The sequence below is a fragment of the Desmodus rotundus genome, chromosome 4 (assembly GCF_022682495.2).
Source record: "Desmodus rotundus isolate HL8 chromosome 4, HLdesRot8A.1, whole genome shotgun sequence".
NCBI lineage: Eukaryota > Metazoa > Chordata > Mammalia > Chiroptera > Phyllostomidae > Desmodus > Desmodus rotundus.
In genome coordinates, this window is record NC_071390.1 from 62,734,795 (window position 1) to 62,760,254 (window position 25,460).

At 37.9% G+C, this 25,460-nt stretch overlaps 1 pseudogene; it reads left to right on the forward strand.

Annotated features, from left to right (window-relative positions):
- The first annotated feature begins 3,646 nt into the window (after positions 1-3,646).
- Positions 3,647-5,806, forward strand: LOC112305378 (cytoplasmic aconitate hydratase pseudogene; annotated as a pseudogene).
- Positions 5,807-25,460: the final 19,654 nt, after the last annotated feature.

Genomic DNA, 25,460 nt, shown 5'->3' on the forward strand with positions numbered 1-25,460 from the left:
ACTTTAATACCCCACTATCAAAAATGGACAGGTCTTCCAAACAAAATATCAACAAAGATATTGTATCACTTAACAATACCCTAGATGAAAAGGACTTAACTGATATATATAGAGCTTTTCATCCCAAAGAAGCAAAATACACATTCTTTTCAAGTGTACATGGAACATTTTCAAAGATAGACCACATGATAGGACATAAAGCAAGCCTCAACAAATTCAAGAAAATTGAAATCATATCAAGCATTTTCTCTGACCATAAGGGACTGAAAGTAGAAACCAACCACAAAGGAAAAAACCCCAAACACTCCAAATCATGAAGAATGAATAGCATGATATTAAACAATGAATGAGTTAAGAACGAGAATAGGGAAGAAATCAAATAGTTTCTGGAAACAAATGTAAACGAACTCACAACAACCCAAAACCTATGGGACACAGCAAAGGCAGTCCTGAGAGGGAAGTTCATAGCAATACAGGCCTACCTTAAAAAAGATAGAAACATTTCAAACAAACAAACTAATCCTACGCCTATAAGAACTTGAAGAACAACAACAAAGACAGCCCAGAGCAAGTAGAAGGAAGGAAATAACCAAGATCAGAGCAGAGTTAAATGACATAGAGACTAAAAGCACACCTCTAAGGATCAATGAATCCAGGATTTGGTTCTTTGAAAAGATAAATAAAATTGACAAGCCTTTAAGCAGCCTCATCAAGAAAATAAAGAGAGGATTCAAATAAACATAATTAGAAATGAAAGAGGAGAGATTACAACTGATACCACAGAAATACAAAGGATTGTAAGAAATAGTACAAAGAACTGTACGCCAGGAAATGTGAAAACACACATGAAATGGACACATTTCTAGAAAAATATAATCTTCCAAAACTGAATGAAGTAGAAGCAGAAAACGTGAACAGACCTATACCAGGGGACGAAATTGAAGCATTAATCAACAAACTCCCAACACACAAAACCCTTGGACCAGATGGTTTCACAGGAGAATTTTACAAAGCATTTAAGGAAGAGCTAACCTCTATCTTTCACAGACTATTCGAAATAATCCAAAATGGTGGAAGACTCCCAAAATCTTTTTATGAAGCCAGCATCATCCTAATCCCAAAACCAGATAAAGACTCAATGAAGAAAGAGAAGTTCAGGCCAATATCGCTGATGAACATAGACGTTGAAATTCTCAACAAAATATTGGCAAACTGCATCCAGCAATACATTAAAAAGATCATACACCATGACCAAGTGGGATTCATCCTAGGGATGCAAGGATGGTACAATATTCACAAATCAATAGACATAATACATCACATCAACAACAGCAAAGACAAAAATCACATGATCATATCAATAGATGTGGGAAAAGCATTTGATAAGATACAGCACCCAATTCTGATAAAAACACTCAGCAAAGTGGGAATAGAGGGAGCATTCCTCAACACACTAAAGGCCATATATGACAGACCTACAGCCAACATCATACTCAATGGACAAAAACTTAGAGCTTTCCCACTAAGATCAGGAACATGACAAGGATGCCCTCTCTCACCACTCCTATTCAACATAGTATTGGAAGTCCTAGCCACAGCAATCAGACAAGAAAAAGAAATAAAAGACATCCAAATAGGAAAGGAGGAAATGAAACTGTCACTGTTTGCAGATGACATGATAGTGTACATGGAAAATCCTATAGACTCCACCAAAGAACTACTCAACCTAATAAATGAATTTGGCAAAACAGCTGGATACAAAGTCAATACTCAGAAATCAAAGGCATTCCTGTACACCAACAATGAAACAGAAATCAGGGGGGAAAATCCCATATGATATAGCAAAATGAAAAATAAAGTACCTAGGAATAAACCTAACCAAGGAGTTGAAAGACCTGTACTCAGAAAACTACACAACACTGAAGAAAGAAATTAAGGAAGACACAAACAAATGGAAGCATGTACCATGCTCATGGATTGGAAGCATTAAACATCATCAAAATGTCCATAATACCCAAAGCAATTTATAGATTCAATGCAATCCCTTTTAAAGTACCCATGACATGTTTCACAGATATAGAACAAACACTTCAGAAATTCATATGGAACCATAAATGACCCTGAATAGCTGCAGCAATTTTGAGAAAGAAGAAGAAAGCTGGAGGGATCACAATACTTGATATCAAACTGTATTACAAGGCCACTGTAATCAAAACAGCCTTGTATTGGCATATAAACAGGCACATAGACCAATGGAACAAAACAGAGAGCCCAGAAATAAACTGAAGTCTTTACGGTCAATTAATATTTGACAAAGGAGGCAGGAGCATAAAATGGAGCAAAAACAGCCTCTTCAACAGATGGTGTTGGGAGATCTGGACAGCTACATGCAAAAAAATAAAACTCGATCACCAACTTACGCCATACACAAAAATAAATTAAAGATAGATAAAACACTTAAATATAAGTTGTGACACCATAAAAGTCCTAGAGGAAAACATTGGCAGAAAAATCTCAGACATTCCACCCAGCAACATCCTCACAGACATGTCCCCTAAAGCAAGGGACATAAAGGAAAGAATAGACAAATGGGACCTCATCAAAATAAAAAGCTACTGCATGGCTAAAGAAAACAGCATTAAAATAAGAAGAGAACCAACAGTATGGGAAAACATATTTGCCAATGATACCTCAGACAAGGGCCTGATCTCCAAAATATATAAAGAACTCACACGACTCCACTGCAGGAAGACAATCAACCCAATAAAAAAATGGGCAAAGGACTTGAACAGACACTTCTCCAAGGAAGACATATAGAGGGCCCAGAGACATATGAAAAGATGCTCAGCATCACTCGCCATCAGACAGATGCAAATTACAACCATAATGAGGTATCATATCACACCAATCAGAGTGGCCAACATAAAGAAATCAACAAACAAATGTTGGAGAGGATGCGTATAAAAGGGAACCCTAGTGCACTGTTGGTGGGAATGCAGACTGGTGCAGCCACTGTGGAAAACAGTATGGAATTTCCTCAGAAAACTAAAAGTTGAACTGCCCTTTGACCCAGTAATTCCACTGCTGGGATTATACCCTAAGAACCCTGAAACACCAATCCAAAAGAACCTATGCACCCCAATGTTCATAGCAGCACAATTTACAGTAGCCAAGTACTGGAAGCAACCTAAGTGCCCATCAGTAAACGAGTCGATCCAAAAACTATGGTAAAATTACACAATGGAATCTATGCAGCAGAGAGAAAGAAGGAGCTTATATCCTTTGCAACAGTGTGGATGGAACCAGAGAGCATTATGCTAAGTGAAATAAACCAGGTGGTGAAGGAGAAATACCATATGATGTCACCTTTAACTGCAACCTAATCAGCAGAAGAAAAAAGCAAACAAAATATAACTAGAGACATTGAAGTTAAGAACAATCTAAGAATAGCCAGGGGGGAGTGGGGAGGAGGCAGTGGGGAGAGTGGATTACAGGAACAACTATAAAGGACACATGGGCAAAATCAAGGGGGAGGGGGGAGGGAGGAGGGAGGTGGGTTCGGCTGGTGTGGGGTAGAGGGATGGGGAGAAAATGCATACAAGTGTAAGTGAATAACAATAAAAATTAAAAATATATCATGTAGCATATGAACACGGAAGTGCCATTTAAGCCTTCCCTTGTCCTGAACAACTTCACAGGTGTGGCAGCTGTGGCTGTCTTTGTTGCAATGTGTGATGCTGTCAAAAAACTAGGAGAAGACCCAGAGAAAAGAAATACTGTCTGGTCTGCTGATCTTGTAAGTGATCATTTCATCTAGGTGAAGTTTATCAAGAAGACTGATAGTTAAAGAAGAATCAAAACCTGGAATTTGAAAGAAATAGAGAACACTATGAATTTTTAAAGTGGGGTTCTTAGGCTTTCTGTAACATGTGGATTATTACCCCGGCTCAGAAATCATCTACTAGGTGAATTTGGCAAGAATGGTATTTGATCAGGATAGATATTATTACCCAGGCAGCATTGTAGGAGTGTATTGACACACTACCAATGATTGATGGTTGAGTATTCTTGGTTGGGGTGTGGGTGGTATCGAAGCAGAAGCTGTCATGATGGGCCAGCTAATGAGCATGGTGCTTTCCTAGGCAATTGGCTACAGATTGATGGGAAATCAGTACACTCTGGTAACATCCACTGACATCATGTTAACCATTATCCAACACCTCTGCCAGGTTGAGTTAGTGGGAAAATGTGTTGACTTTTCAGGTCAGGTGTAGCCTAGTTTTCCCTTGCTGACCAAGCTACAGTTGCCAACATATGTCCAGAGCATGGAGCAACTGCTGCCTTTTTTATTGGTGGACAAAGTTAGTATTAGGTACCTGGTGCAGGCAGGTCATGATGAAACAAGTAAAGCACATTAAATATTATCTTCAGGCTGTAAGAATGTTTCAGGGTTTCAGTGATCCCTCTCAAGACTCAACTTTGCCCAGACTGTGGGATTAGATTTGAAAACAGTGGTGTCTTGCTTAGTGGACCCAAAGGGCCTCAGCACAAAATCACTGTGTCCAACATGGAAAAGAACTTTAAGAGCTTTCTTGGAGCCAAACAAGGGTTTAAAGGATTCCAGATTGCTCCAGACCATCCTACACCTTAAGACATTTATCTATAATAATAGCAATTCACCCTTGCTCATGATTGTGTGGTAATTGCTGCTATTACTAGCTGCACAAACACCAGTAATCTGTCTGTGATGTTAGGAGAAGGATTGTTAGGGGGCAAAAAGGTGGGGGTGGATGCTGGCCTGAATGTGAGGCCTTACAATAAAACTAGCCTGTCTCCTGGGAGTGGTGTGGTCACCTACTTCCTGCAAAAAAATGGAGTCATGCCTATCTGTCTCAGCTTGGGTTTGATGTGGTGCACTATGATTGCATGCCCTGCATTGGCAACAGTAGGCCCCTGCCTGAACCTGTGGTAAAAGCCATCACACAGGAAGACTTTGAAGCTGTTGTAGAACCACCTGGGAAAGGGACTTTTGAAGGTTGAGCCCACGCCAATACCCAGGTGAATTATTTATCCTCTCCACCTTTAGTAATAATGTGTGCAATTGCTGGGACCATCAAAGATTGACTTTGAGGAAGAGCCATTGGTAAATGCAGAGGGACAATAGGTAATATTGAAAGATATCTGGTCAACTACAGAGGAGATCCAGGGAGTGCAGTCAGTATTTCATTCCCGGGATGTTTACAGAAGTCTATCAGAAAATAGAGACCAAATGAAATCTGAAATGCCTTAGCAGCCCCATCAGATAAGCTGTATTACTGTAATCTCTAATTTACATACATTAAGTCACCACTATTCTTTGAAACCTGACATTGGATCTTCAGCCTCCTGAACCTATAGCAGATGCCTATGTGCTATTAAATTTGGAAGATTCAGTAACAACTGACCACATGTCTCCAGCTGGAAATGTTGCAAGAAAGAGCCTTCTTTCCCACTACTTACCTATCAGTGGCCCGACTCAATACCCAGGTAATGATTCCATTGTGGCATGGGGGACATTCACTGACATTTGCTTATTAAACAAATTTTTGAACAAGCAAGCACCACAGGATATACATCTGCCTTTTAGATAAATTCGTGATATGTCCAGTGCTGTTGAGAGGTACCAGCAGGCCTCCCGCTGATTATTCTGGCTGGCAAAGAGTATGTATGGCTTGGTCATCTCCTGGGACTTGGCAGCCAAGGGCCCCTTCTTCCTGTGATTCAAAGCTCTCCTGGCTGGGAGTTACCAGCACATTTATGGAAGTAATTTGGTCTGAATGGGGGTGATCCCCTTTGACTATCTCCCTGGACTGACTGCAGACACTCCACAATGGAGCATCCATAATGGGGACATCCTCAACTATATGATCTACAAGATGGCCAAGTCAGCCCTCGTTTCTTAGGAGACCTTCTCTTGAAGCTGCACCTAGGGAGCATGTGCAGTGTCACCAGCCCACTGAGCCCCTGGTGCAGAAGTATCCCCTGCCTCCATGCAGGCTACTGCCTTGCAGAGAAGGCATTGTTGACACTAGCATTCTGGTGCCATTCCTCTGGGCACAAAGTCAGCACTTTCTACACTCTCTCTTTGTGTTAATATTCCTTTTTTTTTAATACACAGTTTTATTTTTAAATAGATCTGTAGAAAATTTTTCTTTTTTTGCTTAATATTTTATTAAAATTTTAGTTACAGTTTACATGCAATATTATATTAGTTTTAGATGTACAACTCAGTGATTATACATTTTTATAACTTATGAAATGATCACACAGTTAAGTCTAGCACCCATTTGTTAGCTGTTGTTAAGACCAACATCAGTCTGTACAAATATATTGTTTTTTTCCTGAAATTTGTATGGTTTTATTTTTATTTATTTATTTGTTTATTTAATGGAAGGTGGGGATGGGTGTGGCGGGAGCATGGTGGGGTAAAAATGGAGACAACTGTACTTGAACAACAATTTAAAAAATAAAATAAATAATCTTTTTATCATTTTCTAGAATTTGGGAGCTAGAATGGTGGTAATGTCAGTAGTGCCAGAAAGAACTGAGCTAGTCTTTAAACTTACTGATTACACAATGTTGATTTTTCACTCTTAGCCTGCTAATGTTCAGCTGAACACAAATAAGTCTTAGAGGGGGTCTCTAGTCCTCTTTTTGTTCCTCTATTACTGGCTCAGTGAAACCTTTCCCTGGAGGGTTTGTCTTTGCATATTATCTCAATGTTAGCTGATATGAGTATATAAGAACTTTTGCACATTTCAAATCACAGGAGTGATTGCAATTCTCCCCCTCCCACTTCCCTTCTGAATGAATGATCCAGACACCTTGTTGACAGGTCAAATGTTGAAACTTTGATTATGTACCTTTTGATGAACATTAAAGAAATGTGAAATTTTCTTTTACTATCTTCAAAATTTTTCCCTTGAAAAATTGTTTAGTTTTCAAGAGGAAAATTTTGTTTGGAGGTGGTTTTGGAGAGAGACACAGAACATTTCTAATTTGAAGAAAATTAAACCAATTTTTAAAGGAAAAAATAAAATCTATTTTGTCTGATACAAGTATTGCAAACTTGGGGTTGTTTTTTGTTTGTTTCCTTGTTTGTTTTTATTTGCATGTAATATCTTTTTCATTCCTTCACTTTTGGTCATTCTGTGTCTTTCAAAATGAAGTGAGTCTCTCATAGGCAGCATATTGATGGGTCTTCTTTTTTTTTATCCATTCAGCCACCTAATGTCTTTTGAATAGAGCACTGAGACATTTGTATTTAAATAAATTATTAATAGATATGTTCTTATTGCCATTTTGTTAATTGTTTTGGGTTATTTTTGTAGTTCTTCCATAATTTAGTTACTTATGTTACAGGTTTCAACTTGATAATATCTCAAATTCCATGTTTTTTTGCACTGGGCAATTAGGATGATTATTTGAGAATAGATTAATTTCATACTTGGAGTATCTGCGAGACAATTTGGAAGAAGAGAGTAAGGTGACTTGTCAACATAAGGTGTTCCTGAATCTGAAATTCATAACAACGTTTTGATTGAATATATAGTTTCTCTGCTTATAGGGTGTGAAAACTCAAGGATAAAAATCCTTAATTTGTTTCCCTGGTGGCTCCCAGAGGGGAAGGTGTTTGTACATTTAAAACAATGGCTCTCTAGGATTTTTATGGTGTCATGATTTATATTTAAGTCTTTTATCGACCTAGAATTTATTTTTGTGTATGGTGTAAGTTGATCGAGTTTCATTTTTTTTTTCATGTAGCTGTCCAGATCTCCCAACACCATTTGTTAAAGAGGCTATTTTTACTCCATTTTATGCTGCTGCCCCCTTTGTCAAATAGTAATTGACTGTGGAGACTTGGGTTTATGTCTGGGCTCTCTATTCTGTTACATTGGTCTACGTGTCTGTTTTTATGCCAGTACCAGGCTGTTTTGATGACAGTGGCCTTGCAATATAGTTTGATATCAGGTATTGTGATCCCTCCTGCTTTGTTCTTCTTTCTCAAAATTGCTGCAGCTATTTTGGGTTCCATATAATTTTTTCCATATAATTTGGGTTCCATATGAATTTTGGGTTCCATGTAAATTTTTCCATATTTTTCCATATAAAAATTTATGGTTCCATATAAATTTTTTAAGTGTTTGTTATATATCTGTGAAATATGTCATTGGTACTTTAATAGGTATTGCATTGAACCTATACATTGGTTTAGGTAGTATGGACATTTTGATGATGTTAATTATTCTGATGCATGAACACAGTGTGTGTTTCCACTTGTTTGTGTCTTCTTTAATTTCTTTATTCAGTGTTGTGTAGTTTTCTGAGTACAGGTCTTTTACCTCCTTGGTTAGGTTTATTCCTAGGTACTTTATTTTTCTTTTTGCTATATCAAATGGGATTTTTTTCCTGATTTCAGTTTCTGAAAAATATAGGCAGGAAAATATCAGACATTCCAAGAAGCAATATTTTCACTGATATGTCCCGTAGAGCAAGGGACATAAAGGAAAGAATAAACAAATGGGACCTCATCAATATAAAAAGATTCTGCACAGCTAAAGAAAACAGCATTAAAATGAAAAGAGAACCAACTGTATGGGAAAATATATTTGCCAATGATACCTCAGACAAGGGCCTGATCTCCAAAATATATAAAGAACTCACTAGACTCCACTCTAAGAAGACAAGCAACCTAATTAAAAAATGAGTAAAGGACTTGAACAGGCACTTCTCCAAGGAAGACATACAGAGGGTCCAGAGACTTATGAAAAGATGCTCAGTATCTCTAGCCAGCAAATTAAAACCACAGATGCAAATTAAAACCCCAATGAGATAACACTTCACACTGGTGAGAATAGCCATCATAAACAAAGCAACAAACCACAAGTGTTGGGAAGGTTGTGAAGAAAAGGGAACCCTAGTACACTATTGGTGGGAATGCAGACTGGTGCAGCCACTGTGGAAAACAGTATGGAATTTCCTCAGAAAACTAAAAATGGAACTGACTTTTGACCTGACAATTCCACTGCTAGGATTATATCCTAAGAACCCTGAAACACTGATCCAAAAGAACCTATGTGCCCCAATGTTCACACAGCACAATTTACAATAGCCAAGTGCGGGAAGTAACCTAAATGCCCATCAGTAAATGAATGGATCAGAAAACTATGGTACATTTACACAATGGGATTCTATGCAGCAGAAAGAAAGAAGGAGCTCCTACCCTTTTCGACAGCATGGATGGAACTGGAGAGCATTATGCTAAGTGAAATAAACCAGGTGGTGAGGGACAAATACCATATGATCTCACCTTTAAATGGGACCTAATCAATAAAACAAAAAAGCAAGCAAAATATAACCAAAGACTTTGAAATTAAGAACAATCTGACAGTAACCAGAGGGGAGGTGAGATGGGATAATCAGGGGAAGTGGGGAAGGATTTTCAGGAACAACTATAAAGGACACATGGACAAAAGCAAGGGGGGAAGTGGAAACAGGGGAGGGAGGTGGGGATGGCTGGGGTTGGGGGGCAGTGGTTGGGGGTAAATGTAGACAACTGTAATTGAACAATAAAGTAATTTTTTTAAATAAAAAAACAATGGCTCATTTTTTTAATGGTTATGATGGAGGGATTTACAGGTGTTACAGGAGTTGCACAAAGCAGGCATATGAATGGAATCAGTGGTGGCCTCACAAGCACAGGAATGACTCCTGACCTGAATCTTGTGGACCACCGAAGAATGCTCAGGTAGATGAAATGTGGAAGGCATACAGGCTGAGGAGGGAGCTCAGCAAAATGCTCAGAGAAATGAGAGATTGTGGCATTGGGAAATAAAGAGGACACTGAGACTTTTTCTCTTCACTGGTGTATTTTTGAGGAAAAGTTATAGACACAGTGAAGAAAATACACAATTTTTGCTGTTGCAGAATGGAAGAAGGTCCCTGGAGGTCAGAAGAAAGGGTGAGCAGAGGGAATACTGACCTTTGAAATACCTAAACAGAGCTTTGTAATCATCACTTCACTTGTACAAAAGAAAATCCAGTGATAGCATCCATAAACCTTCAAAATATTACAAATGAATCATCTAATGTTCATCAAATCTCAGTTGGCACCTTGCCAGGTCTGCTCTCAGGGTTCTGTTCCTTATGACATAACTGTCCTGACTGCTCTTGCATTCACTCTGCTGCTTCAGTCAGTTTTTTCACAACCAGCATAAATCAGTAGTAACCACCTGGGGCACAGGGATTATTGGAGGTTTGGCTCACAGTGAAATCCCAAACCACAGGCATACCTACAGCCCAGACCCACAGGTTTCTCTGAGGCCCGGGGAAGCAGGGAGCCATTCCAGCTCTCTGCAGAGGGCCATGGGTTAGGAATAATAAATTGTTTCTCACTCTTTAATCCTTACCACCTGCATCCCTTAAAACCTCAGGCAGTAAAGAAAGGTTGGGCTTGTTGTGGGAGGAATTCCTATGAAGCTGTGTGCCCTGATCTGCACAATGAGGCCCCCTGTCCTCTCACAGCTAATGCCCCTGCATATACACAAGTGTAGGGTATGTGGACCTAATGGTTTGGTTGTTGATACAGTGGGTCACAGGCAGACACCACCTGTATGTGACTGTCCATTCAGAGAGTGTGTTTTTCTTCACTTCCTCCTAGAACTTACCCTGTTTAAGCTTATCATTAGAATATTTTAAAAAAGAAATACTCAAGACTTTATAATTGTACTGAATGTTGTTTTATAAAATTACTTGAGGAGAGTTTGCAAATTCCAAAAGATCTAAAAACATTCTGTAAAATACTCTTTGGAAATATCTTTGAAGAATATACATATTTTTCCCCAGATAATGGATGTAGATCAAGGACATGGGAAAAGGGGAACATAGATGGAGATAACTAAAGTCCCTCATCCTCAGTCTGATGACTTCTGTCACTAACCCTGAGTCACCAGAACTTAGCTCCTTACCCTTCTGACTCAAAGGATTGGAGGCCTAATGCTTGTGCTCCTTATATGTCCCTTGAAATTTGCCCCATGTCAAGGTCTTGATGTTGAAGAGAGGTGTCCCTCCATAGTGTCTGAGGCTGCAGAATCGTACCTTGGAGCATGTAGACCTATACCAATCAGGAATCTGGCTGTGCAGAGTCTAAGAAAAGAAACTGTTGGTCCTAGTCAGAGAAATTTAAGGTGTTTGTGAGTCCCCTCATCTCCAGTCAGTAATTTGTTCTTTGAATTTGCCATCCACCATTGAGTTTCTGTCCTTCCCCTCTCCAATAGTCAGCCACTTTTGTAGGGCCAGATCTCCCTACTGAGGAATCTTAATCTAGTTTGAGAGTAAGGATCTCTCTATGAGTAACTCAAATATTTTGTTTATGGAAAAATAATTGGAGCCTGAGATCTTCAAAACTCTGGCTTCTTAAATCCAGAAACCTCTTGCTTTCACAATGCCAAGTTTTCCAATAAAGAAATGTGATTGATGGCTGAAGGGGGTGGAAAGTGCAAGGAAGGGGTACAAATAACTGTGGTAGACTATATTTCAAAATACCCTCCCACAGCCCTTCCATGATGGAGAGTAAACTTGTAGATGCTTGGATGCCCACAGTCCCCATCAGTGGTTACTATTGTCTTGAAAAGTTTTGTAGTAAGACATGAAGAAGAAGAGAGACATAAATATTGAAACTAAATAAAACAACTGATTTTCTGGTGATGTGATTACCTAGAAAATATAAAGCAATCAATTTAAGAACTATTATTATTATACATCAAAATGTAGAAGAGTGGCATAATAAAAACAGACAAAAGTAAACAGATTTTCTACTGTAACCACCGTCCATATGAAGATGTAAAATCCACCCCACCAACAGTAAAAACTCTGCTCACAGTAATAAAAAGTAAGATGGATGCACACTGGTAGGACTTCATTTCATTTTTTCCCTCTTAACTATCATATGGGTCATGCAATATTATCTCCATTGCTATCTTTCTAATAATAACTTTGAGTATAAAAAACCCATCTTGCTGCTAAGTTACCGTGCTACCTCCTATTAGAATCAATAGAGCTATGGAATCTAATACATGCATACAGTCTAAAAATAAAAAAAAACAACTTTATGTACAATGGAACGTAATAAAATTGAGAGAAAAAGTACTACCTACTTAGAAAATGTTTATATGAAATCTGACAGGTTAAGGAAAAAACATAAAGGGTTTAAAGAGCTTATTTTTGAAATGTGTAGGCACTCTCAAAAATACAATAGTTTGATGTGAAAAGAATATTAACAAAGTACATATACAATTAGTAAAGAAATGATTAAGAAGTGCCCATCATTCTTAGTATTCAAAGAATAGCTATGTAAAAGACCTATAGAAATCATTTTGCAGCTATATAAAAATGAAAATAAAAGTTCATGATAATAGAGCTTGAAGTTGAGCAGTGTTATGGTCCTACTGGCATGATTATTTATTGCTGGTGCATTTTGAAGTACAAAGAACTCTTGGGCAGTGTTGTTGTGGAAATATTTAGTAAGAATTATAAATTCATATTTATTGACCCAATAATGTCAGACCTTATGAATTTATTCTAAGGAAATAATTGCTAGAAAAGAAACTCCACATTTGCAGATAGGTCACATTGTTTGTGTTTTTTTCCCTGCAGAGAAAGTAGTGTGGTAGTTCAGTCAGTGCATACACTCAGGAATCAGATGCCCTTGGACTCATGAGTGAGCTTTCCCACTCAACTACCTGATAACCTTGGGCTGTAATGTAACTTCCTTGTGCCTCAAATTCTTCATGTGGATAATAGTGTTGCAGCCTAAACTGTGGGCTGTGAGGATCAAATGAGTTAACAAATGTGAAGCACTTAGAAAATTCCTGACATGTTGCAAGCACTCTGTTGTATAAACTATAATTATACCAAAATTTAAAAAACAGGAATCAGCTTAACTACCCCACATTTGTAGGATTGTTTTAAAATTATGTTGCCCTGACATGTCATTTTATAAACCCATGAAAATGGTATTTTGAGAACTCTGAAAAAATAGGTTTATGATGAAATATTCAGTAAATAAAGACTAAAAATTCTGAGTTCACAGCAATCCCAACCATGCAAAATATGTCTGAAGGAGGGAAGAGGAAAATTGTTATATTAAAGTGCCTGAATTATGAGTGGTTTGCAATTATTATTTTTTAATATTATATTGCTTTTTTAATTAAAAAAAGCAATACACCCTGACTTGTGTGGTTCAGTGGATTGAGTGCCAACCTGTGAATCAAAGTGTCACTGGTTTGATTCCCAGTCTAGGGCACATGCCTAGATTGCATACCAGGTCCCCAGTAGGGGGCACATGAGAGGCAACCACACATTGATGTTTCTCTCCCTTTCTTTCCCCCTCCCTTTTGCTCTTTAAAAATAAATAAGTAAAATCTTTTTAAAAAAGAGTTAAAATTATTATTTTTAAAAACAATACCATAATAAAACCAATGCCTTTTAAACACTGCATTTGGATTTGACTGCTCTGGTATGCAAAATGAAGCACACCTGGAATGAGGCCAATTGGGAAACCAAAGGAAGTGCAGATGACAAACTTGGTGCTGGCAGCTAGCTACATGCTCAACTCTATTCTGCATCACCTACAGTGAGGAGTCACATGATCCCTAATGCCGACTCACCTCCCAGTCAATCAAATGAGATTCTTTGTTTTTCATTCTATTTTTATTGAGTCAAGTCTATTTTATTTCATTATTTTTTAAATTATTGTTCAAGTACAGTTTTTTGACTTTGCCCCCCACCCCTCCCCACCACCCCAACCCTCCTCACCTCCTTTCCCTGTTTCTACCCCTCGTTGTTATTGACCATGTGTCCTTTATAATTGTTCCAGTAAATGCTTCACCCTTTTACCCCATTATTCCCTCACCTCTCCCCTCTGGTCACTGTCAGCCTGTTCTCAATTTCAAAGTCTCTGGTTATATTTTGCTTGCTTTTTTGTTTTATTGATTAGGTCCCATTTAAAGGTGAGATCATATGGTATTTGTCCCTCACCACCTGGTTTATTTCACTTAGCATAATGCTCTCCAGTTCCATCCATGCTGTCGAAAAGGGTAGGAGCTCCTTCTTTCTTTCTGCTGCATAGAATCCCATTGTGTAAATGTACCATAGTTTTCTGATCCATTCATTTACTGATGGGCATTTAGGTTACTTCCCGCACTTGGCTATTGTAAATTGTGCTGTGTGAACATTGGGGCACATAGGTTCTTTTGGATCAGTGTTTCAGGGTTCTTAGGATATAATCCTAGCAGTGGAATTGTCAGGTCAAAAGTCAGTTCCATTTTTAGTTTTCTGAGGAAATTCCATACTGTTTTCCACAGTGGCTGCACCAGTCTGCATTCCCACCAATAGTGTACTAGGGTTCCCTTTTCTTCACAACCTTCCCAACACTTGTGGTTTGTTGCTTTGTTTATGATGGCTATTCTCACCAGTGTGAAGTGTTATCTCATTGGGGTTTTAATTTGCATCTGTGGTTTTAATTTGCTGGCTAGAGATACTGAGCATCTTTTCATAAGTCTCTGGACCCTCTGTATGTCTTCCTTGGAGAAGTGCCTGTTCAAGTCCTTTACTCATTTTTTAATTAGGTTGCTTGTCTTCTTAGAGTGGAGTCTAGTGAGTTCTTTATATATTTTGGAGATCAGGCCCTTGTCTGAGGTATCATTGGCAAATATATTTTCCCATACAGTTGGTTCTCTTTTCATTTTAATGCTGTTTTCTTTAGCTGTGCAGAATCTTTTTATATTGATGAGGTCCCATTTGTTTATTCTTTCCTTTATGTCCCTTGCTCTATGGGACATATCAGTGAAAATATTGCTCCATGGAATATCTGAGATTTTCTTGCCCGTGTTGTGCTCTGGGACTTTTATGGTGTCATGACTTACATTTAAGTATCTTATCCACCATGAATTTATTTTTGTGTATGGTGTAAGAGGGTGATCAACTTAATTTTTTTTCATGTAGCTGTCCAGATCTCCCAACACCATTTGTTGAAGAGGCTATTTTTGCTCCATTTTATGCTGCTGGTCCCTTTGTCAAATAGTAATTGACCATAGAGACTTAGGTTCATTTCTGGGCTCTCTATTTGGTTCCACTGGTATGTGTCTGTTCTTATGCAAGTACCAGGCTGTTTTGATTACAGTGGCCTTGCAATATAGTTTGATATCAGGTGTTGCAGTGCCTCCTACTTTGCTCTTCTTTCTCAAAATTGCTGCAGCTATTTGGGGTCATTTATGGTTTCATATAAATTTTTGAAGTGTTTGTTATATATGTATGAAATATGTCATTGGTACTTTAATACGTATTGAATTGAATCCATAAATTACTTTGGGTAATATGGACATTTTGATGATGTTAATTCTTCCAATCCATGAGCATGGTACATGCTTCCATTTGTTTGTGTCTTCCTTAATTTCTTTCTTCAGTGTTGTGTAGTTTTCTGAGTACAGGTATTTTACCTCCTTGTTTAGGTTTATTCCTAGGTACTTTATTTTTCATTTTGCTCTATCAAATGGGATTTTTTTGGTGATTTCTGTTTCTGATATTTCATTGTTGGTATTCAAAAATGCCTTTGATTTCTGAATATTGATTTATATCCTGCTGTTTTGCCAAATTCACTTATTAGGTTGAGTAGTTTTTCGGTGGAATCTATAGGATTTTATATGTAAATTGCCATGTCATCTGCAAACAATGACAGTTTCATTTCCTCTTTTCCAATTTGGATGCCTTTTATTTCTTTTTCTTGTCTGATTTCTATGGCTAGAACTTCCAATACCATGTTGGATAGAAGTGGTGAAAGTGACAACCTTGTCTTGTGCCTGGTCTTAGTGGGAAAGTTTTTAGTTTTTGCCCATTCAGTGTGATGTTGGGTATAGGTCTTTCATATGTAGCCTTTATTATGTTGAGGAATGCTCTCTCTATTCCCACTTTACTGAGTGTTTTTATCATAAATTGGTGCTATACCTTATCAAATGCTTTTTCTGCATCTATTGCTAAGATCATGTGATTTTTGCTTTTGTTTTTTTTATGTGAGGTATTACATTTATTGATTTGTAAATATTGTACCATCCTTCCATCACTGGAATGAATCCCACTTGATCATGGTGTATGATCTTTTTAATGTATTGCTGGATGTGGTTTTCCAATATTTTGTTGAGGATTTTAACATATATGTTCATCAGCGATATTGGCTTGAAGTTTTCTTTCTTTGCTGTGTCTTTATCTGGTTTTGGGATTAAGATGATGCTGGCTTCATAGTGAGAGTTTGGGAGTCTTCCATCTTCTTGGATGTTGTGGAGTAATTTGTGAAGGATAGGGTTTGGCTCATCCTTAAATGCTTTGTAAAATTCTCCTGTAAAACTGTCTGGCTCAGGGCTTTTGTGTGTCGGGAAGTTTCTGATTACTGCTTTAATTTTATCAGGTGTTATCGGTCTGTCCAGGCTTTGTGGTTCTTCTTCATTTAGTTTTGGAAGATTATATTTTTCTAGAAATGTGTCCATTTCACCTAGGTTTTCAAATTTCTTGGCATATAGTTCTTTGTAGTAATTTCTTACAATCCTTTGTATTTCTGTGGTATCACTTGTAATCTCTCCTCTTTCATATCTGATTGTGTTTATTTGGGTCCTCTCTCTTTTTTCTTGATGAGTCTGCTTAAAGGGTTGTCAATTTTGTTTATATTTTCAAAGAATAAGCTCCTGGATTTATTGATCCTGAGAAGTGTTTCTTTAGTCTCTACATTGTTTAATTCTTCTCTGTTCTTGGTTATTTCCTTCCTTCTGCCTGCTCTGGGCTGTCTTTGTTGTTGTTCTTCCAGTTCTTGTAGGTATAGTGTTAGGTTGTTTATTTAAAATGTTTATGTATTTTTTTAGGTAATCCTGTATCACTGCCTTTGCTGTGACCCATAAAGGAAGTTTTGAGTTGTTGTGAGTTCATTTTCATTTGTTCCAGAAACTTTTTGATTTCTTCCCTAATCTCATTCTTTACCCACAACAAAAATTAAACAATAGAATGTTTAATAGCATTCTATTCAATCTCCATGAGTTTGAGTGTTTTTTAGTTTTTTCTTTGAGATTGGTTTCTAGTTTCAGACCTTTGTGGTCAGAGAAAATGCTTGATATGATTTCAATTTTCTTGAATTTGTTGATGCTTGCTTGTATCATATCGTGTGGTCTATCTTTGAAAATGTTCCATGTGCATTTGAAAAGAATGTGTATTTTGCTTCTTTGGAATGAAAGGCTATATGTATATCAGTTAAGTTCATTTGTTCTAGGACACTGTTCAATGCTGCAATACCTTTGTTGACAGTTTGTTTGGAAGATCTATCCAGTTTTGACAGTAGGGTGTTGAAATCCCCTTCAATAATTGTGTAGCTGTCAATATCTTTCTTGAAGTCCTCCAAGATTTTCTTTTTGTATTTGGGTGCTCCTATGTTGGGTGCATATATATTTACAATGTTTGTGTCTTCTTGATGGATCCTTCCGTTGCCTATTATGAAGTGTCCTTCTAGGTCTCTCTTTATGGCCCTTTTTTTGAAGTATTTTTTGTGTGATATGAGTATTGCTACCCTTGCTTTTTTTTTTTCCTGACCATTTGCCTGAAATATTTGTTTCCAGCCCTTCTCTTTCAGTCTGTGTAGGTCTTTTGTTCTGAGGTGGGTCCCTTTTAGGCAGCATATGTGTGGGTCATGCTTTCTTATCCATTCAGCTTTTCTATATATTTTGATTGGAGCATTGAATCCATTTACATTTAAGGTTATTATTGATAGGTAGTTATTCATTGCCATTTTTTCACACCTGTGTTCCTCTCTCTTTCTCTTTTCCTTCCTTTCCTTAAAGCAGTCCCTTTAGCATCTCTTGCAGAGCTGGTTTGGTGAGGTGTACTCTTTTATACTTCTTTTTTTCTGGGAAGCTCCTTATTTGGCCTTCCATTTTAATTGAGAGCCTTGCTGGATAACGTAGTCTTGGTTGCAGGCTTCTGGTTCTTATTACTTGGAATATTTCTTGCCATTCCCTTCTGGTTGGAGCGTTTCCATTGAGAAGTCAGCTGCTAGTCTTATTGAGGCTCCCTTGTATGTTACTTCCTTTTTCACCCTTGCTACCTTTAAGATTCTCTGTTTGTCTTGGAATTTTGCCATTTTAATTATGATATGTCTTGAAGTGGGACTCTTTGGGTTCCTCTTGATTGGGATTGTCCGTGTTTCCTGGATTTGTGTTACTTTTTCTCTCATCAGATTAGGGAAATTTTCCATCGTTACTTTTTCAAACAGGTTTTCTATCCCTTGTTCTTCTTCTCCTCCTGGTATCTCTATTATATGGATATTATTACATTTCATGTTGTCTTGCAGCTCCCTTACTACCTCTTCATTCCTTTTGAGTCTCTTTTCCTCTTCTTTCTCTATCTGAGTGTTTTTTTCTACCTTGTTCTTCCTGTCTTCCAGCTTGCTGATTCAATCCTCTGTTTCATCCAGCCTGCTTGTAATTCCTTCTCGTGTGTTTTTCTTTTATTTCTGAGATTTTATTGTCAATTTTTTCCTGGGTTTTGTTTATAGTTTCTATTTCCTTTTTCATGCTGAAGTAATTCTCACTCAGTTCCTTTAGTTGTCTCTGAGTTCCTTAAGTATCTTTATTACCATTATTTTGAATTTTATATATGATAGTTTGCTTAATTCTATTTCATTTAGCTCATTTAGTGGGGAGTCTTCTATTCCTTTTGATTGCATGTTCTTTTTTGTCTCCTCATTTTAGGTCATTCTTTTTGTTTGTTTCTGTGCTTCCTGATGTTTGCTTTGCTAGGTGTCTTTGTATGGTTAATTTCTATGGCAGGGATTCTTTGGGGTTCAGTGGTGTGGTCTCTTTGGTCTCTCTGTCTTGGTGCTCTAGGTTTGCCTTTCTTCTGTTTGTGTGGGCTCTCTTATTGCACCTGGTTTTTTACCTTTTGGTGGTTCCTTTGTTGGTGGTTTCTCTCCTTCAACAGGTATACTGATGTTCCCCACTCCCAACTGTTCCCATATGTAATCAGTGGCAGGTGGAAGGCAAAAGGGATTAAGATGGTGGGAGAGTATTTTACGGGATTTAAAGTACGAGGCAGTAGAGAATAGATAGGAGATTCTTTGGATAAGTACAGCATTAACTGTGATATTTCACCCAACTAGCCACTTTTTATAAAAAGTGAAAGAGAGTCAAGACTCTTGTTAGAGAGGAGGAGGGTTGTGAGCTGAATCCAGAAAATAGAGTGTTTATGCAAAGTTAGATGATGAGATATAGTGAGAGTGAAGGATAGAAAGTAGGCGTAGTGTGAGAGAGAATAGAGTTAACCACAACAATAATAATGCTCAGGAATAAAGTGAAGTGTGTTAAGATCAGGCATGGTTGCTATGTATTATGTACAATTGTAAGAAACAACAATTATTTACAATAGTACTGGAACAACAATAATATGACAAGAAATATATGATTTGGATAACCAGAATAGAAAGTACCTGATGAAGAATTGTGTGTTATTGGAACATGGGTGAAGTGAAAGAAGGAAAATTAAAATACAATAAAGAGAGCATAAGGACACCCAGTCAAACAATGCAATTAAACAGAGAAATAAAACAAAGAAAACTAAACATAAGGAAGAGAAATTTTAAAAAATACTAATAAAATAAAAGTGGTAAAAATAACAAAAAGATAATAATAGACATAAACAATAAAATGCCAGCTCTATGGGATAGCAAAGTGACATTGTCTCAGTTTTGGGGGTTAGCCTTGTTCTCCCCCTTTCAATCTGTCTCTTGATTCTTCATAACTCCACGTCTTATTGTCTCACTTGTGGGAAGGAAAAAAAGGGGAAATAAAGAGAGAGGACCAAAAAAGAAAGAAAAAAAAATAAGCCTCCTGCTGACTTTAAACCTGTTCAATGAGTTCTGCTGGTCTTCCTAGATGCCACAGGAAGAGGGAGGCTGGGTTTTCTCCCTTCCTATGTTTTTTTTTTAACATTTTTTATTTTATTATTTTTTAATTTTAATTTTTTATTGTTATTCAATTACAGTTGTGTGCCATCCCTCCACCCCACCCCAGCTGAACCCCCCTCCATCTCCCACCTACACCCTCCCCCTTGATTTTGTCCATGTATCCTTTATAGTAGTTCCTGTAATCCCCTCTCCTCACTGTCCCCTCCCTACTCCCCCCTGACCATTGTTAGGTTGTTCTTAACTTCAATGTCTCTGGTTATATTTTGTTTCCTTTTTTCTTCTGCTGATTATGTTCCAGTTAAAGGTGAGATCATATGGTATTTGGAGGGACAAATACCATATGATCTTCCTATGGTTTTAAAAGGATAGGGACTAGGTGTGGGCTGAAATATTCACAGTTTCCTGGCCTCCAGCCCAGGCCCTCCATGAGCTGCCAGGCTCAAATTAGCCACTCGGTCTCTTGGCACACAGCAGGAGTCAATCTCAGGTGCACTGTTTCACTCAGCCACTTGGTCTCAGGCCCAAGGCTGCAATCAGCCTCTGGGCGTGCAGCATGAGACAAGCTTGGGCGAGAAGTTCCACTCAGTCACACAGTCTCTGGGTATGCAGTTCAAGACCTCTTTCTATTTTTTGAAAATTATGGTTGTAATGTTTTTTAAAACAGTTTTATTCAAGTATAGTTTATATACAAAAAACTCCCCATATTTAATGTATATAATATGTGTTTAGACAAATGCATATACTGGTGAAACTATCACCATAATCAAGGCAATAAATATATCCATTACCTCCAAAAGTTTCCTCGTGCCATCCTTTTTAAAGTTTTAGTGGTAATAATGGAAAGAGGGAAGAGAGAATTGCAGATCAACAGGTATAAAGTTTCAGTTATACAAGATGAATAAGTTTTAGAAATCTGTAAACATAGTATTTACATTCCATAAAGCAATACTGAATTACATACTCCAAAACTGTTACAGAGAGGATATTCTTTGTTTTTCATTGAAAGGGTCTTAAGAACCTTGGGAACCTATGATTAATGGAAGTTTAGAGTGAAAAATCTAAATTTTCATTCCCGAGGAAGAGGTAGGCAATGAAATGACTGAGATTCTGGTAACTTGCTCTGGCCTTGTCCTAGGAGAGGTGAATTTGCCCCAGAATGATGACTAAAAATAGAGGACTTTATAAGAATAACTAAAGTGAAGATAGTCTAGAATAGTTGTCAAAATGCTGATCTTTTAGATAATAATGGCTCAGTTACTGGTCTCTTATTTGTGTGCCTGGACAAGTTTCTTTCCTTATGAGTGGAATTTTGGTAACAAAGGTACCTTAGTCAATGGGTTTTGTAGAAATAAAGAACACAATGGAAATTATGGTAGCCCTGGCATCTAGTAAGCACTGAATAAAAATTCCTGTTTCTGATGTAAGTAGTCTGAAAGGAGCTTAGATATGCAAGAACAGGACATAAAGCAGGAAACAGGAGCTGCAGGCAGCTGCTCAAGGCCACGTTGATTATTAATAGCTAGATTGTTAATTTCAAAAGTCTTAATGTATCAAACTGACTGTAATCCACAGTAAAATTAGCCTTACAAAAGCAGTCATTTCTTCCTTACCTCCTCCCTTTTGGTGGTATTCCTGAGGCCCGCAGCTCATTGGTCCATGCAGCATCACTAATTTTCAGAAAAGGATGTTTCCACCGAGGCTAATGAGTGAACACAACTGACAGATAAAGGAGACTCAGCTGTTGGCTTCCCAGTCATGAGAAGATGCACGTGTTTCTCACTTCTGAGACTGTCTCTTGTAGCTACAGATAAGCTGTTACTGGTGAGGCCAATAGCCTTAGTCCTACTGGGTATCAGACCATATCTTTCAAAAATTGGATAGTTTCTTTCATGAATGCCACAGTAAACAGAATACTGGAGTCCCTTTGGCCAGACTAAGTGACTTTTGTTAATTTTCCACAGAGTTGATGATAGAAGTAAATACTTTCTAAAATGATTAGCTGACCACTACATACAAGTACTACAACATGGTTTTCAACTGTGGAGTTCTTAGGCCACACATAGATTGAAACTGGAAAATTATTGAATGTTGTTGAGCCAGACGGATGAGAAAAGAAAATGTATGAAAAGTATGCAGAGCCAGAGCCCTTTTGTGAGATTGGCTCTAGGCACATAGATAAAATTGGGGTTAGGCTTTAGGCCAGGCCACCCCTGAGATGGACCTGCATCACAGCAAATATGCTACAGAAGAGGGCCTTGTATGTAGTGCTTAAAGTGTTAGGTTCAAAATTTGTGGCCCCATCAAGATTGATTGAATCAGTTTACTTACTTAATACATAGCCAAGTGTCAACTATGGGTCAGGGTTCTGGAGATATAGTGAGGACAAAGAGCAGTCCATGTTCTCATAAAAAAAGAACATTTTATTTGGAGAGACAGACAATTAACACATCAAAAAAACATACATAAAATAATTTCAAGTACATAAAACTATAGGGGAAGAAAAAGCAGGATAAGATGGAGAGTGACAGGACATGAAGGGTTATTTCAGATGGACAGTTTGGGGTACTCTTGAGAGTTTTATATTTAGGCAGAGGACTAAATGAAGAAAGGAAGTGAGTTATGAGATCTAGGTGAATCACAGCAGGAAATTAAGTTGGCTCTGTATTTCAAATATATCCAGAATCTAGACATTTCTTACCACCTCCACTGCTAACCCTCTGGACCAAGTCACCATTAATATTGTGAGTTACACAATAACCTCCGTAGTGGTCCACCTTCTTTACAGTCCCCCCACCAAAAACTCTAATCTCACCACAGCTGCCTGGGTACATCTTTAAAACTCTAAGCTACGTAATGTAATTTTAGTGCTGAAAATCCTGAATGGCTCCCAATTTCATTCAGTGTCAAATTCATAGTTCTTATCATGGCCTGCAAGGCCTGCCCTGAGCTGTATTTGTTTCCTGCGAATCTGTGAACAAGGATTAGTACCTAGCATGAGAATGGAAATGAGTACTTCCCCCCTTTTATCCTAAACACTGGAGAAGAAGAGGTTTCCATTGCTCCATTTCTAGTTGTTTAGGCCTGGTTTTGACTGGGCAAATTTGAGGAGGCTGGAAAAGTGGGGAGGGTAAGAAGAGTGTAGGACCAAGATGGATGCCAGTCTTTCAATCTCCTCCCTGGAAAATGATGAGAAAATTTGGTAAATGCCAAAGGGTCAAACCTTGTGTATTAGTCAGGATAGCTGAAACAATAAAAGTTTATTTTATACTCAGGTAAAATCCAGGGGTTATGAATATGTTTATTATACTAATCCTGACATAGGCTAAGGTCCAGAGATTCTCTCTGTGGTCCAAGGAAGGAGAAGGAAAAACATGAAGGGAGGCACAGAATATTTTGGAGACTTGGTCTGAATGTGGCACACATCACTTTCTATCAACATTCCACTGGCCAGAGCTGGTCACATGCTCCACATACACAGAGGCATGCGTGAAAAAATTATTTACCTGTGTGCCAGGAACAGAAAGGTTTGGTGAGAATCTGGGCATGTTCCGCTACATGAGGGAGAAGTGAATCTTGGAACATGAGTTGCATCTAAATGTTGAGAATTCTAGGCAGAAAAAAGTGACATAAGAGGACACAATTCATATAGACACCATAGAAATCAAGACATATTTGGGAATTCAAAAGGTCTTCTTTTTTTACTTGAGAATAGCATACTTGTGGGGAAATGTCAAGAATTAACACTTGAGAGGAGGTGGAGGTCACCCCATCTAGGGTGTTTTGTGCCATGCTAGGATATTTGGACTTTGTCCTATAGTAAAGGGGGAAAGGCCATTGAAAGACTTTAAATAAAAGACTGTCATGTTTAGAGTGACACTTTGAAAAGCCATCTTGAAATGGAGGCTAAGACTAGAGTCAAGGACACCAGTTAGAAAGCTATTCTACTATTGTTCCCTAACTCAGGGATACTCAAACTTGATTCATACTAGGGCCTATATTTTACAACTTGACTCAGTATTTATATAATTATTATACATACTTATATAAACCAATTCAAATATTTTATATTCTAGTTTATATCATTTAAACTAGTGGTGGTTGTCACCCACTTAACCAAATTATCCACCCTCTAGGTCCCTATCTCACTGAATGACACCCTTCTACAGCCAGTCTTTAGGCTCAAATCTGAGTGTCATGTGAGACAGCTTGGTTACCTTTACATACCCCACAGTTCATTAGTCACTTTATTTACTGTCTATTTTTAAATACCCATCACTCAATTTTCACTGTTACCATTGTTTAGGTAAGGGGTTTGTGAGATGGGGTCTAGGGATCCCAGAGACTTTCACAGAAACACTAAGATGTTATTTTCCTTTTTCAGTTTCATTCTTTCACAGATATACAGTCAAGCTTCCTGGAGGTTATATGATGACTGATGACACCAGTTGTTCTAAAGCTTTATCTTTCTGTTTTTTTTTTCTAATGTGTTAAACATTGATAGATGTGATCCTCTTAACCAAAATATCAAGTTTTAAGAGAGCAACATCCTCACAGACACATCCCCTAAAGCAAGGGACATAAAGGAAAGAATAAACAAATGGGACCTCATCAAAATAAAAAGCTTCTGCAGGGCTAAAGAAAACAGCACCAAATTACAAAGAGAACCAACAGTATGGGAAAACATATTTGCCAATGATACCTCAGACAAGGGCCTGATCTCCAAAATATATAAAGAACTCACACGACTCCACTCCAGGAAGACAAACAACCCAATTACAAAATGGGCAAAGGACTTCAACAGACACTTCTCCAAGGAAGACATACAGAAGGCCCAGAGACATATGAAAAGATGCTCAGCATCACTAGCCATCAGAGAGATGCAAATTAAAACCACAATGAGGTAGCATGTCACACCAGTCAGAATGGCCAACATAAACAAATCCACAAACAAATGTTGGAGAGGATGTGGAGAAAAGGGAACCCTCATGCACTGTTGGTGGGAATACAGACTGGTGAGGCCACTGTGGAAAACAGTATGGAATTTCCTCAGAAAACTAAAAATGGAACTGCCCTTTGACCCAGTAATTCCGCTGCTGGGATTATACCCTAAGAACACTGAAACACCAATCCAAAAGAATCTGTGCACCCCAATGTTCATAGCAGCACAATTTACAATAGCCAAGTACTGGAAGCAACCGAAGTGCCCATCAGCAAACGAGTGGATCCAAAAACTATGGTATATTTACACAATGGAATTCTACGCAGCAGAGAGAAAGAAGGAGCTTATACCCTTTGCAACAGCATGGATGAAACTGGAGAGCATTATGCTAAGTGAAATAAGCCAGGAAGTGAGGGACAAATACCATATGATCTCACCTTTAACTGGAACATAAGCAATAGAAGAAAAAAGCAAACAAAATATAACCAG